Below are 20,090 nucleotides of genomic sequence, written 5' to 3' on the forward strand. Positions count from 1 at the left end.
GATCTGTTTTCCTGACCTCTGATCATGCGCGTGGCTCTCCTCTGGACTCTCTCAAGCTTCTCCACATCCTTTTTGAATTGTGGAGCCCAAAACTGGACGCAGTACTCCAGCTGCGGCCTCACCAAGGCCGAGTACAAGGGGAGAATGACATCCCGGGATTTGCTCGAGAAGCATCTATGCATGCACGCCAGCATTTTGGTCGCTTTACTAGCCGCAGCATCGTATTGCAGGCTCATGTTCATCTTGTGGTCAATGATGACCCCCAAGTCTTTTTCTTCTGTAGTGCTATCCAACGTAGCACTGCCGAGCCTATAAGGGTGCTGCAGGTTTTTCCTCCCAAGGTGGAGAACCTTGCATTTTTCGGTGTTAAACACCATGAGGTTCTCGTCTGCCCATTTGCTGAGCTTGTCCAGGTCAGCCTGGATCACCCCGCTATCTTCTGGCGTGGATGCTTTGCCCCAAAGTTTGGTGTCATCGGCGAACTTGGCCAGTCCACTCCTGACTCCAATGTCCACATCGTTAATGAAGTTGTTGAACAGGATGGGTCCCAGGACAGAGCCTTGAGGGACCCCACTGGTCACAAGGCACCACGAAGAGTGACTGCCATCAATCACAACCCTCTGGGTCCGACCACGAAGCCAATTTCCCAGCCAGCGGATCGTGGTGGAGCCAAGGCCACAACTGGGCAGTTTGGCCAAGAGGTGATCATGGGATACCAGATCAAAAGCTTTTTTGAAGTCAAGATATATGACATCAATCTCTTCTCCCTTGTCCAGGTGATAGGTCACCTGGTCATAGAAGGAAATGAGATTGGTCAAACAAGATCTACCCGCAACAAACCCATGCTGGCTGTCCCTTAGAATGTTAGCCTGGGCCAGTCCCTCAAGGATGGCCTCCTTAAGAAACTTTTCTAAGATCTTCCCCAGGATAGAAGTCAGGCTAATGGGCCTGTAGTTAGCCGGATCCACTCTCCTCCCTTTCTTGAAGATCGGCACCACGTTGGCCTTACAGTTTCACACTGCAGTTTATGAGTATCCTTACTCACATATGCAGTTCAACTTCAATCAACTGCATTACTTGTAGGAGAACTGGTCTACCTGTGTGAAAGATTTCAAGAACGGGCCTTAGTATTGTCAGTGGCACATAAAAAAATGTTTTGTATACACATGCATCCATAAATGAAGCATGCAAATAATCCATTTTTGCTTCTAAATCCAGATGGATTATACTGTCTACATGCTGTATTTACAGATGGATTACAGTACATATCCTCATGATACGCTTCCAGCTATTGTTTCCTTTGTTGGAATATAGAAATGTTAAACTAAATTGAGAATCAGAAACTTAGTGAAGACTTGATTGTTTCATTTGAGCCTACCTGGGTAACAGCAGGAACTTGCTCTCCTGCTCTTCTGACGGGGGTATAGGAAGCTGAGAGCTATGGTTACCACCCCCATATACAGTGAGAAAACAGACACACCAAAGAAAGTAAGAAACAGCCAGTCTAGGCAGGAGGAAAGATCTGGCTTTGTATATTTTCCTGTGTTCAGTACCAGTCTGACATGATGTTGGGGGTTTTGATTTGTTTTGGATCTTTTATAAAGGTAAAATTGTATGTCTCATTGTTATGGTAGATTGGAAATTGATTCCTTGACTAGGAAACATAGAAAATGGAACTTTACAATCTGGTATGGTATGAACTAGCATCTAAATGCCTTCTAAAGTAAATGCCTACAAAAATACTGGGTATTAAACAAAAATAATTTAGAACAGATAGAGAGATTCCTCTGGGTTCAATAACTCCTTACCTCCAAGATTACTTAGAAAAGAAATTAAATGTGTATATCCAAGATACTCTGGTTTTATTTTCACTAAGCATCTGCCATGACAGAAGCACCACTGGGCACCTGGAGGAACAGTGAGAAGGAACTGATCAGATAAAAATAATCCCTCTGTCTAATACTGGAGAGGGAAAACTTTGGGGGCATAAATTCGAGAATAGGCAAAAGACAATCCCAGGTAGGTGAGGCTTGCAAAGTCTTGTTCAGTCTTGTATTTATATAATGTGTGATGGCCCAGGAAAGATATACATACAAAATGTTCCTGGTGTCCAAAGATATATATGTGACCCTTAGGGAGTAAAGTAAGTTTGCATAGGTGAATCCAAGATTTTAAACAGGAGGGTGCAGGAACAGCAACTGACACTGCAGAAGTGGCTGCACCCCCACTCCCAACTTTCCCCACTTCCCTCAGGGCAGGCAGACAACACTGCGGAAGCAACACTGGGGACTTTTTTTAAGTCCCCTATTCAGATAAAAATCTCCCAATCCCCAATTTCAGCTCCCCCTCCCCTACCCTCTGTGTTCAGTGGCACTTTCCCTCCCTACTTATGCATCTCGGCACAGGACGAGGTCAGGAAGATCTGCCTGCAGCCACTGCTGTCCCAACCAGTCCTGCCCTACTGCAACCAGGGCTGTAGAGAGCAGTTATGCAGAGAGCCAGGCTCAGCCAGGAACAGCAGCAGTGGTAGACAGTTTTCCCTGGCTCTGAGCCTGCTCCCAAGTAAGAAATACCCAGGCAGACCAGCCAGGGAGGAAGAACCTGCTCCCCGCCACTGCCACTACCACTAACCCTGCTAAGCCAAGCTCCCCACACAGTCCAGCTGAAGTGGGACAGAAGAGGCTGTGGAGTTACCCTAACTCCTGGATCAGCTGGGCACAGCAGCAGTGGCAGGTGGGGGAGACAGGGAATCAGAGGACAGAGGACCTGCCACTGAGCACAGAGGGGAATGGAGAGGGTGCTGAGTAGAGGGTAAACTTACTTGCTTCTAGGACTTAAAGTCCCTGGCTGCTGCTCCTTCAATGTAGTCAGAAAGAGGGGGTGTGACCACACCATTACATCCCCTCTAGATCTGCCCCTGGATGTGATCAAATTGATGTTAACGGTAAGCAAAAAATGGGCTATAGAATAGGAGAAAGCATTTTGTTCCTTAGCATTTTGTATTCATAACTTCCCTGATCCTCTTCCCTTTGGCCTCCAGCCCATGGTCACCACCTCCATCCCACTGACTGACCCCTAATCCACCCCTTGTCACCGTTACTTTCCACCTTTAACATCTCCATTCCCTTCTTTATCTCCCCTCCAGGCAACCCCTTTCTTGTGCTTCCCTCATGGTACTGCCATTCTTTGATCAAGACTCCAATGAAATGTCACTTATTCAGGCGCTTCCTAATCTTCAGTCTTAAAAACCCTTGGGCCCCTTTGTTTCCTTGTTGAAATTATCCCCAAGTCTTAGTCATCCTCTCTACCTCTGACTGAGGACAGCAGTAGCATTGGCACAGCCTAGAAGAGGCAGATGACCTCAAATTCATAAGCATTTTAAAAGTATTTGATACCCTACAATCAAAATTCCATCATGTAGGATGTACATAGGAACTTGATCCATAAGTTTCCTTTACTTTTGTTATTTTATCATACATGCATTTCTTTTATGATGCCATCCTTTATATACAAGACAGTGCTCAATTTCAAAAACCTTGAAATAGGCATAATTTTTTATTTTTGTAACTAAATTCATAACTTCCCTGTACAAATGAAATAGTCTCTCGTTTTTCATGAGGAATAATGTAACAAGTATCCTAAGCAATAAAGAAAACTTAATGTGTTTATATAACTGGAAAAATGCAAAGAAAATAAACATGTTGACCAACTATCAATATGAAGCATTTTAGCCTGATCAAACCAAGACTTTATATCTTTCCTCACTGAAGAAAATGTCTAGTGAGGGCTTATGTGGATTTGCATTCAGCTTGTGGGGCCTCAGAAAGGCTGCCTTGCAACATAACATATATAGTGATGCTACAAGACATTTTGGCAAGCTGTTGGACATAAACAGTAAAATCTCATCAGGCCATTTTAATTCCATGTAATAATTAATACTTTGAAGTTAATGTGCAATACACTGGAGGCTGAGTGAAACCTCCCTGGAACTGACAGGTGTCATAGCTGTCCTTCATTTTTTTTAATAAGTCTAGGAAGATGCTAAGCTCCTTTTTGAGGCAAAATAGCTGAAACAATAGGAGTTCCTGTTAAGAACATGAGTCACATGCCAGGCTTGCCTAAAGCAAAACTGTGTGAGAGAAGAGGTTATACTGAGTGTGAATGCAAATGCAGGTGGTCAGTATTCTTTGGTGAATGTGTGTCTGCTTATTAGAGAAGCAGAATGGAAATAGAACACAAAATAAGCATTGGTAAGGTAGCCCTGAGAGAAAGTTCAGAAAGAGATTTTTGGTCAATGTGGGTGCAGATAAAAATGACAATTTTCACTTGATCTAGCCCCAGAAAGCAGCCTACAGCCATGACCAAATAGAAGTGCATGGCTTGCAGACCGCTTTAAAAGGACCCAATCATGCAAAAATCTGAATCCTCATTGCATGAGGGTTCAGATGAACACACTTCAAAACTGAGGGCATTCTATAACTTGTGTCTACAGAGCCCCTAGCCTGTCACTATTTTCAAAACGGGAGAGGAGAAAGGGATCAAGAGAAGTTTGGTGTGGGATTTTTTAGATGACGCTGAAGGTTAGGGTAGGAATTGGAGACCCCCTCCCCACCTCCACCCCTACCCTCCCCCGAGGTGGGGGTTCCAATTCACCCACCCCATCCTCCAGCACCAGCTGGGGATCTCCAAGAACAAGCTCCCTCTACTCCCTTTCCCTCCTCCCATTCTGAAAACAGCATCTGGCCTGGGCAGGAGAAGTGGCTATGAAGACTAGGCTGCAGGCTCACAGCGAGCAGCTGGAATTCCCAATGCTAGGACCCCACTGAGAACTTCTGTTGAATCCAGGGGATTGTTGCAACTGTTAGCGCTTCCTTAAAAGTGCAATGAGTTGCAATAGGGAGCTGCTTTTCTGTCTGTGCCCTGTGTTGGCTAGAAAGAGGCCTGGAACTGTGAGCAAAGAAACTCCCATTTCTCCACACGACACCAAATATTGGCTAACTGCTTTTGTAAAAAAGGATATCAAGACCATGAAACTAAGATGTGGTCAGGATAAGCTCAGAGAACCAGATGAAGCAAGAGAAGAGATTGGGAAAATATAGCAGAAAATAAATCAGGCTGCAAGAGAAAAAGGTAAGATGGAAACTTTTTATTCTCTCCCCGCATTTTTCCATTCCACCCCTGGGGGCTTTTCTAGTGCTATAGCTCCTTAACTAACTGGAGAGGGCATCACCATCACCCTAATCTCACCTGATAAAATTCACTCAGAGTCATAATTCTGAAAGATCAGGGCTCATATAGACCAGTTCTCCTGCCAGTAAGGAATTGTTCACACTGGTATATGCTGTATGATTTGCCTAGTAAAACAACAAAAGTTATTAGAAATTGGATTAAATACTAGGAATGAAATCCTGGCCCCAGTAAAGTCAACGACAATTTTCCCACTATCTTCAGCAGGGTCAGGATGTCCAACCCCCTGCCACCAGTATTTAGCTGCAACTGATAAATTAACTCTCCAAACTGAAATAAAATATGAAATGCAGATAAGCAATATGCCTGTGCAGGCAATCAGAGCAGCCATCCTGAACTCAGCAACAGCTTACAATCACCATTTGTCATCAAGGCCAGCAAAGTTATTTCTGAGAAAGGGAAGGTTGACAAGAGAACCGAGGCCATCCCTTCACATTTCTGAAAAGGTAATGGCCATGTACATTGTGCAAAGAATAACAAAAATGAACTTGTGCACAAGAAATTAAGATAAACTCCAAAGTGATAATGGCTAGAAGACTCCCAGCTATATATGTATTACAAGACAAAGAACACAAGAATACATTATGGCAATGATTGGTTAAAAGGTACTGCCGACCCTCGCCGTTTGTGGAGAAAACTTTCTTGTATCCCCGCAAATGGCAAAATCTGCGAATAAGGCACTGTGTGCATGAATGCAATCTGCATTCATGAACGTAGTGCCCCCGGTGTCTGGGGGGGGCATGGCTCTGTTGGCGACAGTGGGAGCGTGGCAGCAGTGGCGGGAACTCAATGGCAGTGGCAGAAGCCCAGCAGCAGCAAGCACAGAGCTCCCAAGGAGCTCCAGTAAATGTTTAAAGTGGATTTAAAATGTGAGTTCGGTATTCATGAATATTTGAAATCACGAATGCCGAACCCATGAATAACAAGGATTTCCTATATAAGTTATGGCAATTCCTGCTAATTTACCAAACTATTTTGTTCCATTTCATCTATCTCTGTTAAATCATTAATCTCCTGTTTCTGTTGATTTAAGACATTTGCTAATCTGTCATTTTATTTTTGACTACAGTTATGCTATATGGTGGATAAATATATTAAGAGTTAGCTCAAAAATCAAAGCCTTTTTTAAAATAGTAAGCAAAATCAAGCTGCATTTGTAGCCTTTTTTTTGTTCTTTTATACGTTATTTTAAACAACCTGGAAAAGAAATGTGACTTGCATCTAATTTTCTGTCTTCAGTATGAAGAATCTCTCATCATCTCCATCTTTTTTACTGGATGACCTGACGACTGGAAAATTCTCAGTCATTAAAAAATGAGATCATTGAATTTTTCATTAGGACCTTTTCTCCCAGATGCTTCCAAAGCATCTGAGTGCAGAAAGTGCTAACAAAACATCCTAATTTTTAACATGTCTTTCTAAAAAATATATCTTTTTCCAGTTGTTTCATTCTCCTGCTCTTTATGATATCATAATTCTCCTACCTCCTCAATTGTTCCAAGAATGTTCTAGGAAAAATTGGGTAAGCAAGACCTAAATTTAATTTCTGGGTTGGGGTTTTTTTGAGAAAAAACACTTCTGGCAAAACAATCAGGTTTTCTTTTAAGGATAATAAAGCAGCAAGAGCCCCACAAAATGTTGCTTTGATTTGCATTTCATTATTAAGAAAAATTGTATTCTGTGACTTTATGACTACAGTATTGCAAGAATTTGTTAGAGGTGTGTGTTAACTAATAATAAATATTGGTAAAGACATTGAAAGAAAAATGTCACTTCTGAGGGTACTTCTTGGAGTCCCAGAAAGGACTCAAGGACACAGAGGTTTTGCTGAATGTAATAATATTTTGGGGAAAACAATTTTAAAAATCAGTCAGACTGTTAAAGACAGTCTGCAGGGCTATGAAACTGGAGATATATTACCAGGAATGGCTAACACATAGAAAAATTGTAGAAGGATGGCTTGATTAATGGAACCTCAAGACCATTCTAAAGGATGGAGGGTCATTAATACCTGTGGAGTGAAGAGAGACTAACAGGAATCAGGTAGATTATAATGAACCATAAAGTCAATTGACTGCCACAGCATGGCCCAAATAGAAGTGCCACTACCTCTCCCAGGAAGTTGGTTTTGAAGTTTGAGTGAAATGGGGATCAAAGAAGCATGCAACAACACCACTGCATCTCATCTGGATCCATTCCTGGAGGCCAACTGTATTCAAGATTTTCCCATTTTTCTCCCCACTCAAACATCCAGAGCAGCAGTGGAATGCTATGGAATTAATGAATTCCTACCGGGTCACAGCTGGCAGCAAGCCTGGGAAAATAATGTTAGCAAGGTCAGCAACACAATTATATTTAAGCTATTTCTCTTCACCAGGTCAATCTTTAACAGTTACACATTTATAATGGCCATTTTACTGAAGAATTAGACCAAAGCTAAAATACATTTCCTACTGCAGGCATTCAAAATTCCATTTTTCAGAAGACTGTCATCAAGCCCTTGAGGTAGTGCTGGTATGCATAGGTGAGTATCAGCTCTTCTTAATCCTTGCCCTCCAGTTTCTAACACTGCTTGAAGAAAGAAAAATTATTCAGGAAATGGCTTTTTTGAATCATTTCAGCTTATTTTTACAAATCATGTTGTCTTGTGACATGAGCCGTTGTCGTATACTTCCTCTCCACTGACAACTTTTCCATACCAGATTGTTTTAAACATGACAGACAGCTTTGTTCTTTGATTGCACACCAATTAAAGTTAGGCTAAACAATCAGATAACGCTGAAATCTGTTTAAATTACAAAGATTTTGATGGGATAAGAAATTAATTATAATCACAAATTCTCAATGCCATTGTTATGTAGCCAAAAGCACAAAGGTGAAACCTTTACAACAGCAGTAGCACTAAAAATACAAATACTTCATGTGCTCAAACTTCAATTCTTGGAACAACTTTGACTTTCTATTTTCTGTCTCACAAGCAAATTTTAGATTAGGCCAGCTCCAGATGACTTAAGATGGCATTTTCCCCCTTGGGGCACAGACAGAAGTTACATTTTTCATGCCACTGAGCTACTGAAAACACTCTACAACCATGCTATGACACACATGCACTTTTAAAGTGGCTGAATGTGTGAAAAATTAACCCTCCTCAAACAAGGTAGCAGATGAAGGCACTCCACTTTAGAGTGCCTTAGGGAGCTTGTGTCCCCTAGAGTTAATTTTTCATGCAGTCAGGCCTGGGTTCATGCAGCCCAGCCCTGCCCCAGAGATCTCAGCAGGAAGGCGGGGAAGTAGCAGCAGCGAGTTGCCAGCTGGGGTTTGGCTGGCCTGAGCTGGAGGTGGGATGGGTAGATAGGAGCCCCTCTACCTCGTGATCCCCCTCAGCCTCCCAGCTGGTGTACTAGAGGGAGCTAGGCTGGGTCCATGTGCCAGGGGGGCTCCAAGCCACGTCCCCCAGCTCAAGCCAGGCAAACCCCAGCCAGCAGCTCACTGCTGCCAGCTTCCCCCTCCCCGCTCCCTTCCTTCTGACAGCCCTGGAGCTGGGAGATAAGGCAGGGCTGGGGAGAGGGGTGGCTCCCCAGCTGGATGCTCACTTACAGGCAGGCTCAATTCCCCACCTCCCCCCAACCCAACAGGCAAATGCCCTTTTGGTCTGGGGGTCTACTCTAACTCATGGTGCTCTATGTAAAGTGCCATGAGTTAGAGCAAGGACCTTCACGTCTGTTAGTGCCCTCAGTGTCACATCCTTTGCTTCATATTCTTATTTCAAGTTTTTAGTGCTTTTAAGTTTGTAGCCTTGATGGTTACAAATGAAATCTTCCGAACATAAATCTGTAGTAACAGCCTGAACCTGCAACCAACTAGCAATAAGAGCTCAGAACAATATGAATTTCCCTATTCATTGCAGTTTAGTACAAGCTGGAATAATTTAAATAGTATTGTTAATTATTTTACTCATTATCAAAGCATTTGAGAGAAGATGGAGAATGCTATTATGAAGAACTAAGTATTCATTTTCTCATCATAGTAAGTCTTGGTTGTGGATGCAGTTTGAACAGTACTACCATTTTCCTACACACACACACACACACACACACACACAAACACACACATAATGACCTCTGCTAAACATCGGTTTAGTATTAAGTAGCTTAGTTTTCCAAGTATTTCAAGATTTATCATGTCTTCTTTTGATCTTCTTTTTAAAGTTCCTTGGTATGTCCCTAAAGCATGATATAGAATGCATTTCAGCATGCGGCAAAAGTTAATTCCAGTATTCAGCCTGGTTCATTAATTATTTATGACTTAATAAAGATAACCCAAATTTCCAACTTTTTGCAAAGGCCAGCCATGGTGGCTGAACCACATATCAGAAAGAAGAGGCAAGTGGGTCTGAGTTGGCATTTATAGGAAAGGGAGATAATTTAAGCCAGACCCGGTCTCCTGTCAAAGCTAAGAAGAGGAATGTGGGCAAATGAAGAGACCTATTTACTGAGAAGAACCAGAGAGAAAGAAAAGGGGCCATCTGGTGTCCTATGACAGGAGTTGTCAACCGGGGGTATGTGTACCCCTAGCAGTATTAGACAGGTCATAGGGGGTGTGCATGGGCAGGTGGGGAGGGAGCGTGCCCTGGGGTGCAGCAGTGGGGTCTCCCCCTCTGCATTCCCACTCTTCACCTTTTATCTGGGTGAGTGGGAGGGGTGCTACCACTTTAAATTGTGGAGCCCAGAATTGGATACAGTACTCCAGCTACAGCCTCACCAAGGCCAAATACAGCAGGAGGATGACATCCTGGGATTTCCTAGAGAAGCATCTATGGATGCAAGCCAGAGTTTTGCTCACTTTGCCAGCTGCAGCATCACATTGTGGTCAATCATGACCCCCAAGTCCCTTTCGGCTGTGGTGCTAGCAAGTGTAGCACTGCCGAGCCTATAAGCATTCTGCGGGTTTTTCTTCCCAAGGTGGAGTACCTTGCATTTTTTGGAGTTGAAGGCCATCAGGTTTTCATCTGTCCATTTTCTGAGCCTGTCAAGGTCAGCCTGGATCACCATCCTGTCCTTGGCTGTGGATGCTTTACCCCAAAGTTTGGTGTCATCAGCGAACTTGGCCAGTCTGCTCCTGACACCAATGTCCACATCATTAATGAAGATGTTGAAAAGGATAGGCCCAAGGATGGAGCCATGGGGGACCCCACTGGTCACAGTGCACCACAATGATTGACTTCCATCAGCTACCACTTTCTGGATCTAACCTCAAAGCCAATTCTCCAGCCAGTGAACTGTGATGCAGCCGAGGCCGCAATTGGCCAGTTTTTCTTTAAGATGATCGTAGGATACCAGATTGAAAGCTTTTTTTGAAGTCGAGATATATGACATCAATCTCTTCTCCCTTGTCCAGGTAATATGTCACCTGGTCACAGAAGTAGATGAGATTGGTCAGGCAAGATCTACCCGCAACAAACCCGTGCTGGCTATCCCTCAAGAAGTTGCCTTCAGCCAGTTTGTCAAGAATGGTCTCTTCGATAATTTTCTCCAAGATCTTCCCAGGGATGGAGGTCAGGTTGATGGGCCTGTAGTTCCCTGGATCTACTTTCCTTCCTTTCTTGAAGATACGCACCACATTGGCACAGTCCTGGGGCACTTCGCCTGAGCTCCACAAGTTCTTGAAGATCCGTGCCAGTGGCCAAGCTATGATGCTTGCCAGCTCCTTAAGTAAGCGCTCTGGGCCAGCTGACCTGAAGGTGTCCAACCTCTCAAGGTGTTCCTTCATATGGTCAGCATTGATGTGGGGTAATAGTTCTCCCTTGCCCTGTCCATTCCATACCATATTGGGCAGGGCCATCCCTTGAGGCTGGTGAAAAACCAACACAAAATACCTGTTGAGGAGGTTGGCTTTTTCCTGGGCGTTGGTTGTCAGTTGACCCATATGGTTCAGCAGGGGTCCAATGTTACCCTTGCTTTTCCTCCAGCTGCCCACATATCTAAAAAAGGACTTTTTATTGTCCTTGATATGTGTAGCCAGTTAGGTTCAGTCACAGCCTTGGATTTCCTGGTTCGCTCCCTACAGGTCGCAACCAGTGCAGAGTACTCCTCCCTTGGAGTGGATCCAGCCTTCCATCCATTATAGGCCTTTCTTTTTAGACACTGGAGGTCCACTAGTTCCCTGCAGAGCCTTTTGTTGCCTTTCCTCCGAGACGGGATAGACATTGCTTGTGCTTGTATGTGTGAGAGAATGGGTGAAAGTGTGTCTTTGGAAATGGAAAACATCAGCTGGTGGCTGGCTGAAGAATGCAAACAGATAAAAGACCAAACAAAAAGAATCCGCCCCGGAATAGTGAGAGAACAATGGCAATCAACCTTCAAGAAAGAACACAGTGATAACACAGCAAAAGCCTAGAGGACTGGGTGAATTGACAAGGTTATAAAAGATGGGTTGAGACATATCAAATTTGGGTCTTGTTCTGCATGCTATCCTGGAGCATTGGTTTGTCTGACAAGATGGACTGACAGGAGCCCAGCTCCTACTTGTGATCAATTTGGCTGGCCACTAAGTTGATCTGAGCACTGATAAGACTGGTTATAACAGAAATTGGATATGAATATGGTGCATGTGTGTATTAAGTGCTTAATCAATCAATGTGGCATCTTGCCTTATCCTCCCTCATTGGGTCTCACTCATGATTTGAGTAATTGGCAATTTGTGTAAACCCCTACACCGCCCCCCGCCGGCCAACACCACCAGAAGGGGTACACTTGTTTAAAAAAAGGTTGAAACCCCCTGCTCTATAACACTCCAGGAGATGGGTGGATGAACTGAATTGACTGAGGTTGACTAAGATTTCCTCCAAGACATAGGTGACAGACTTAGACTGAGACAAAGCCATTCACTTTTCTATTAGGGAATACTTATGTGAGGGTGTCCAATTTTTTATGATACATCAATTGTGACAAGTTGCTTGCTTTCCTGGGAAAAAGGTTCATTGGCCAAGTAAATCAACACCAACTCCAGCAGATGGGGAGCGGACAGGGTGTAGGGAAGATGGAGCCCTGTGGGAGATAACGTATATTCCCGTCACATAACATCCGAAAATTGACCTGTCCCATTCTTATTATTTTCTTCCCACCAAAGAGCAGCAGATAAGTGAAGAGGAGGACTGGACTGGAAGAGAAGGACGCCTCACTGGGATGCCCACTCAGAGGCACCAATAGTTTCTTAGAGGAATGGAAGGTTCTCTTTCATAGCTCTTCAACCCTTGTATTACACAGCGAGTCAAAGTTATCCTAGTGGCATCTCAATCTAGCCTTGTCATGCAATAAAATCTGAGAAGACTACCAAGAATAAGGATCTCAGTGGATTCTAACAGGCATTCCATAAAATCATCACAAGATAACAAAGAAATCAATATTTTGACAATTTGTACTCTTCTGAATAAGCAAAATCTGATACTTTCATATTTTTTCATAGATTGTAAGGCCAGAAGGGACCTTGGAAGATCATCGGGTCCATCCCCCTGCACCAAGCAGGAAAGATAACTGGGGGTCAGGTAACCCCAGAAAGGTGGCTGTCTAGTCTCCTCTGGAAGATTTCCAGGGTAGGTGACTGCACCATCTCTGGAGAGAGCTTATTCCAGTCTGAACACTCTGACTTGTGAGAAAGTTTTTCCTCATGTTGAGCCTGAATCAGTCTTCTAGGAGGTTGTCGCCATTACTCCTGGTTTTCCCCAAGGGTGCCCTGGTGAACAGATGCTCACTGAGGGGAAAAAAAGAAATCACACCTCAGGTGCACCAGACCACCCTGGCCTTTTTAGGTTCGCGCCCTCTGATGCCTGGGTCAATGCACCCCAAAATCCTGCGCCCACACCAGCACCAGGGCCTATCTACCCCAAATACTGTGCGCACACTGGCGCCGAGTCCCCACACTGTAGTGGGGTCCAAATGAAGCCTCCTCCTTCCCCAAATAGCCTCACCCAAACCACTGGTGTTATTCAATAACAAAAAAATATGAACAGTCCTGTCTATAGGCTATAACCACCACCAAGACAATGTGATTAAAGAAGGCAGCATGCCAGCTTACATTTTCTCAGGGGTTCATGCTTCTGCTCTCCCACTGTCTGCTACAGTCCTTCTTCTGTGGGTTGCTGCCGCTTCTCCAGGAGTCCTTGGTAGTTCCCCCTCCTGCAGCCACTGGACAGCTCTCCAAGTCTTTCCAGGGAGACCTGGGATAAACTCCTTCCCCTTTGGCTGCTGGCCCCTACTGCTGTCCAGCTCAGGGTTTTTATAGTACTGACCTGCTCCCTTCTGGTCAGCTGACTAGCAGGCCAGGCTCAGTTTTTAACCCCCACCCCCTTACCAGCACACCGTACCCAAAAAGTTCTGGCTTTAAAGGGGATGACCTGCTTTCTGGTAACAGGGCTAGGTTTCCCTGTTACAGTTGTTTTTTGGGGTTTTTTTAATGGTCAGACACCAATTCTATGGCAATAGTAGGAAGGTGAATATTCCTACCATGCTCATCCTGTACTTGGTCCAGTGAAAGATGAAGGCGAAGTCATCATTCAGGAGTTCAGCTTTCTCCTGGGTGCTGGTAACCAAATCTCCTGAGTTGTTGAGCAATGGCCCCACACTCCTGTTTGTTTTCCTCCTGTTCCCTATGTACTTAAAGAAGGACTTCTTGTTGTCCTTGATTTCCATTGCTAATCTAAGTTCAGTCACCATTTTAGCCTTTCTTATCTATTCCCTGCAAATGTGGGCTGTCATGGAATAGTCCTCCTTGGGTTCCACCCCAAGCTTCCATTGTTTATAAGCCTCTTCCTTCTTTCTTAAGAGAACCTTGATTTCCCTGTTTAGCCAATAGGGCTTCCCAGCCCTTCTGTTACCTCTTCTCCACGTGGGAATGGACTTCCTTTGTGCTTCAAGGATCGTGTCCTTAAGGAACAACCACTCTTCATTTTGATTTATTAATCATGAGGAGAGCTGTCTGTACTTTAAGGAGGATCTTTTAAGGGCACATGAGCAAGCTATCTCAGTGAGACAGAAGAATGGGAAGTGCAACAAGAGACTAACATGACTAGACAGCAGTCTCTTCAAGGAGGTGCAACTCAAAAAGGAAGCCTATAAGAAGTGGGAAGTTTGTCATAGTGCCAGGGAAGACTATAAGAGTATTGCATGGGCATGCAGGGAAAAAATTAGGAAGGCCATGGTACAATTTCAGGTGCAGCTGGCAGAGACATAAAAGGCAATAAAAAGACATTCTTTAAGTATGTCAAAAGTAAGAGGAAGAACAGTGCTTCCATAGGACCCTTGCAGAATGTAGAAGACAATCTAGTCACAGACACTACAGAGAAGGCTGAAGTATTTAATGGCTTTTTTGCTTCAGTTTTCACAAATGGGGGGAGCTACCAGTTGACAAGTGCAGTTGGCAGCAGAAATAGGGAAGGAGACAAACAGTCTAAAGTAATGGCAAAACAAATCAGGGATTACTCAGAGAAGCTAGATGCTTTCAAGACAGCAGGGCCAGATGAGATCCACCTGAGAGTACTGAAGAATTTGGCTTATGTAATTGCAGAGCCATTGGCTATCTTTTCTGAGAACTCATTGAGATTGGATGATGTCCTAAATGACTTGAAAAGGACAACTATAGTGCCCATCTTTAAGAAGGTGAAGAAGGTCTGGGGAACCACAAACAAGTGAACCTGAGCTCTATACTTTGAAAGATCATGTAATAAGTCTTCAAGGAATCCACTGGACCAGAAATTTTTGGGCCAGCTTGCAGAGGCACTTAAGGCAAGGGATGTAGTTTTCATGGGGGATTTAAATTACCTGGACATCTGCTGGGAGGGACAGTCAGCCAGGTCAGACCGTTCCAGGAGTTTCCTGGCCGAGATACAGGACCTCCACTTAATTCAGGAGGTTCACAGTCCCACCAAAGGAAATGCCCTGTTGGACCTGGTCCTGACCACAGGTGACGACCTGGTAAGGGGCCTCCAGGTCCTTGACCACCTGGGCGATAGCGATCACCGCTTGCTGGAATTCACCATCCAGCGCAGAGTGTCAAGGGCCTACAGCAAGGTGGTAGCCCTAGACTTCAAGAGGGCCAACTTCAACGAGTTGAGCAGATTAGTGGGAGAGGCGCTGGGGTTCCTGAGAGCAGGGGAGCTCAGTGCCCAAGATGAGTGGTCGTTCCTTAAGGACACAATACTCTGGGCCCAAGGGGTGACCATCCCAACAAGAAGCAAGGGGGGCAAGAGTGCCCGAAAGCCCCCATGGCTCACCAAGGGTGTACAGGAATGCCTGATTGCCAAAGAGGCAGCGTACAACTGGTGGAAGGGGGGTGCTATCTCCGAAGAGGAGTATACCGTCTCTACTCGGGCCTGTAGGGGGGCTGTCAGGAAAGCTAAGGCGGACATAGAGCTAGGACTTGCATCCAAAATCAAAGATAACAAAAAGTTCTTTTTCAAATATATAGGGAGGATGAAGAAAGCACCGGGAAATGTGAGGCCCCTGCAAGATCCTCTGGGCAATCTGGTGGTTGCACCAGAGGAGAAAGCAGACCCCTTTAACCAACTCTTCACCTCCGTTTTCTTGGGCAGAGACCAGGACTTCCCCACCATGATGCAAGACGGACTCGAGGGGAACGCCTCCAGACCTCAGGTTGGGGAGGACCGGGTTAGAGAGCTTCTGGAGGGGCTGGATGTGTTCAAATCAGCGGGTCTAATTGCTCTTCACCCAAGGGTGTTGAGGGAGCTAGCAGGGGTTATTGCAGGGCCCTTGGCACGGCTTTACGAGCGCTCGTGGTGCTCGGGCCAGGTGCCAGATGATTGGAAGACAGCCAACATGATCCCCATCTTTAAAAAACGGAGGAGGGAGGACCCAGGCAACTATAGGCCTGTCAGTCTTACCTCAATCCTAGGGAAACTCTTTGAGAAGATCATCATGGAGCACATCTGCGATGGGCTGGCCTCAGAGATGATGCTCAAGGGCAACCAGCACAGTTTCATTAGGGACAGGTCATGTCAGACCAACCTGATTGCCTTTTATGATCAGGTCACAAAAGCATTGGATGCAGGTGTTGCCGTGGATGCAGGTTTTCTGGACTTCAGCAAGGCCTTTGACACCATTTCCCACCCCATCCTCATTAAAAAATTGGGCAACTGTGGCATTGATGCCTACACAGTCAGATGGATTGTAGATTGGCTGAAGGGTCACACTGAGAGTGTGGTGGTGGATGGGTCATATTCGACCTGGGGGGAAGTGGGCAGCAGAGTCCCCCTGGGCTCAGTCCTTGGGTCTGCGCTGTTCAATTTCTTTATCAGCGATTTGGACGACGGGGTGAAATGCAACCTGTTTAAATTTGCTGATGATACCAAAATTTGGGTGAGGTGAGCAAGCTAGTAGGGAGGGAAAGACTGCAGCAAGACTTGGATGTTACAGGGGTGGGCTAGCAAAAACAGAATGCACTTCAATACTGACAAGTGCACAGTGCTGCACTTCGGCAGTAGTAACCAACAGCACACTTATAAGATGGGAAACTCCCTTCTTGAGAGCATGGAGGCAGAAAGGGCTGAACATGGGCCAACAATGCAAGGTCACAGTTGGCAGGGCTAACCGGACCTTGTCATGCATCCACAGGTGCATCTCAAGCAGGGACAAGGAGGTGATCCTCCCCCTCTATACAACACTGGTCAGGCCACAGCTGGGGTACTGTGTCCAGTTCTGTGCGCCCCACTTCAGCAGGGATGTGGACAACATTGAGAGGGTCCAGAGGAGGGCCACCTGCATGATCCGGGGACTACAGGGCAGACCCTACAATGAGAGACTACAGGACCTAAACCTGTTCAGCTTTCACAAGCGAAGGCTGAGGGGGGACCTGGTGACCATCTATAAACTCACTAGGGGGGACCAGAAGGGTTTGGGAGAGACCTTGTTTCCCCTAGCGCCCCCTCGCATAACAAGGAATAACGGCCACAAGTTGTTGGAGAGTAGGTTAGGATTAGACATCCGTAAGAACTACTTCACAGTCAGGGCGGCTAGGATCTGGAACCAACTTCCAAGGGAAGTGGTGCTGGCTCCTACGCTGGAGGTCTTTAAGAGGAGGCTTGATGCCTACCTAGCTGGAGTCATTTGAGCCCAGTTTTTCTCCTGCCCAGGCAGCGGGTAGGACTTGAAGATCTACAAGGTCCCGTCTGACCCTACTTCTATGCTTCTATGTTTAGCATAAATTACTGAAAAATTCCTCTAGGAACTGTTCAGGAATTATGGGTATATTGAACCTAAGGTGTATTGATCCATTAACCATCTGGCATAAGGGCAATAATGGTATGCAAATTAAAATTTAAAAAATTATTTTGGTTAGACTGAGTACGGAGCAAGATCTCAAGATCTAACCTATTACTGTATTGGCTGACAATTAGTACAATTAAAATGAGCTTTGCTTTCATTTTACAAGCATGGGAAACAGAGGGAGAGAAGGTTATGTGACTTGCCCAAGACCACAATCATTTGTAGAGTCACGAAATCTGGATTCTGTTCCTGATCTCTGTCCCCTAAAATATGAAATATCTTTGCCTACCGCTAAGATATTGCTATATGTGAGAAGGAAGTACAATGTATGTTCTGTTTCAGAATAGCCGAAGACAATTTGAGGCACTGGAAAGGCAACAGAAATACAAGCTGCATGGAAAATTAGGCAATGTATGGTAGAATACAATTATCTGAACTGGATTTTAGCCAAATAAAATTACATTGGGCTTGAAAGTCCTGGACTGTTCATATGTTTCTACTATATAACATTATTCACTAAACAGAATGTGCTTAGGTGCTATACAAGACACAGAAACAAGTGTTCTTACTCAAGAAATGTTCAGTCTCAATAACAAAACTTAAAAATGACTTCTACACTTCATTAACTTGCTCTTGGTAATACTGTTTCAAGTTCATTTCATTTACCATATATACTTGATTCTAAGATGAGATTCCCCTCCCCCCCCATTTAACATGGTGGGGAAAAGACCCTCACCTTAAAATCAAGCACATGGGATGGGGTTGCTGTGGTTCAGGCTCCAGTCCTGACCTAGGGTCAAAGGCATATAGCTGCATCTGCTGCCTGCCCCTCTCTCCTGCTCCCTCTGTATGCTGACATCTCCCTGCACCCTCTTCCTCCTTCTTCCCGACCACCCATGCAGCTTCTGCTGCCCCACCTGCCCCTTCTTCTCTCCTTAGTCTTGCCCCATGCTGGCAGGCTTCATCCATGCTGTGGCCTAGGGCACTGAGCATGGCCCTAGTCCAGCTCTGTAGCAGTGATGTACAACATGCACAGCTGCTTCAGAGACTAGGGTGGGACTATATTCAGTGCCCCAGGCTGCAGTGTGAACAAAGCCTGCATGCAGCAGCATGTGGCAAGGTGAAGAAGAAAAGGTGGGCAGAGCACAGGCTAGGGAGGAGGAGGAAGAAGGGAACAGAAGCTGGGGGAGGAGCAGGAGGGGGAGCAGAAGAAGAAGGGGGAAATGAGGCTGCAAGGAGAAGCGGGGAATGAGGTGACAGGTGTAGGCATGAATGACTGGTGCCTCCCAAGACTGGGGCAGCACCATGGTGGCAAGTGGTGAGTGGGGTCTGCCCACTGGCACCGTTGCAGTGAGCAGGGACTGCCCATGGATGCTGCCAGCCATGTTGGCAGCGAGAGGGGAGTGGCAAGCGGTGACCACCCACAGAAGCCAATGGCAGCCAATCTCAGGGAGACATGTGCCCCCCCATGCATCACCCATGGGTGTAGGCAGAGATGGCATGGTAGCAGGCACAAACAGGACGTAACTTGTTTGACCTCCCCACACCACCTTCCCCCCCACTAACTGCCCTACTTGAGATGGGGAGGGATGAATTAAAGATGAGCCCCCAGTAATCAGATTATGTACATGGAAAATTATAACAAATTTAGATTTGTTATAGGGTCTTCTTAGATTCAAGTAAATATGGAACGTTAAGGAGCAATCCAAGAGAAAGGTGTTTCTCAGCAACTACAATGTATTAGGCAAAATAAAAAGTACTAGTATCTAAGGAAAAGATCCCGCAACATTCAATATGCTTCTATAATAGTACTCAAAAGGCCAGACAAAAATTGATCAAACTTAATGATGGAAAACAAGTAGAATTTGAGTAATTCACAAAGGGTAAAACACAATACACAATCAGTGGGTACATCTACATAAGGTGTTTACTGCAGAGTTGCCCAATTAGCTCTGCAGTGAAACGTCAGTGTCTACACGTGTGGTGCTATTAGGACAGAGTAAACTAATTAATTTTGCCATGGGACAGTACTGCCAGACACAAGTACTACCCTGTGGCAGCTGGAGTATAAGGGTGTTTTAGTGTAGGGGCTGCCTGCTGGTTAGCCCCTACCCTTGGTCAGACCCACACTGAAGCACCCTCATACCCCAACCAGCCCCTCCACCGCATGTTCAGCCAGGGTGGAGTAGCCATGGCCTGACAGGAGCCCTCTGCCAGCTAGGGCTGCACCACCATGGCTCAATGTGTTGTGGTCCCAGGCACATGTGCAAATGTTAATCCCAGGAGCAATACACTGCAGTGCTAATTGCATTGGAGTTTTTTCTTGTGTGCTAATTGCACATGTAGACACATCCACTCTAGTATGTTATCCACCTCAAGACCATATAAGGGGTCAGGGCATAGGCCGTCTGGGCTAATGGTTAGGCTGCCAAGGGACAGCAGGGCCTGGGGCTGAGTCAAAGGGCCAGAACCATATACCAAAGCCAAGGTCAGGATCATAGAATCAAGAAAATGAGGGTTGGAAAGGACCTCAGGAGGTCATCCAGTCCACCCCCCTGCTCAAAGTAG

Source organism: Crocodylus siamensis, chromosome 2, assembly GCF_052110815.1.
Source record: "Crocodylus siamensis isolate JL-2025a chromosome 2, ASM5211081v1, whole genome shotgun sequence".
In the NCBI taxonomy this organism is placed as follows: Eukaryota; Metazoa; Chordata; order Crocodylia; family Crocodylidae; genus Crocodylus; species Crocodylus siamensis.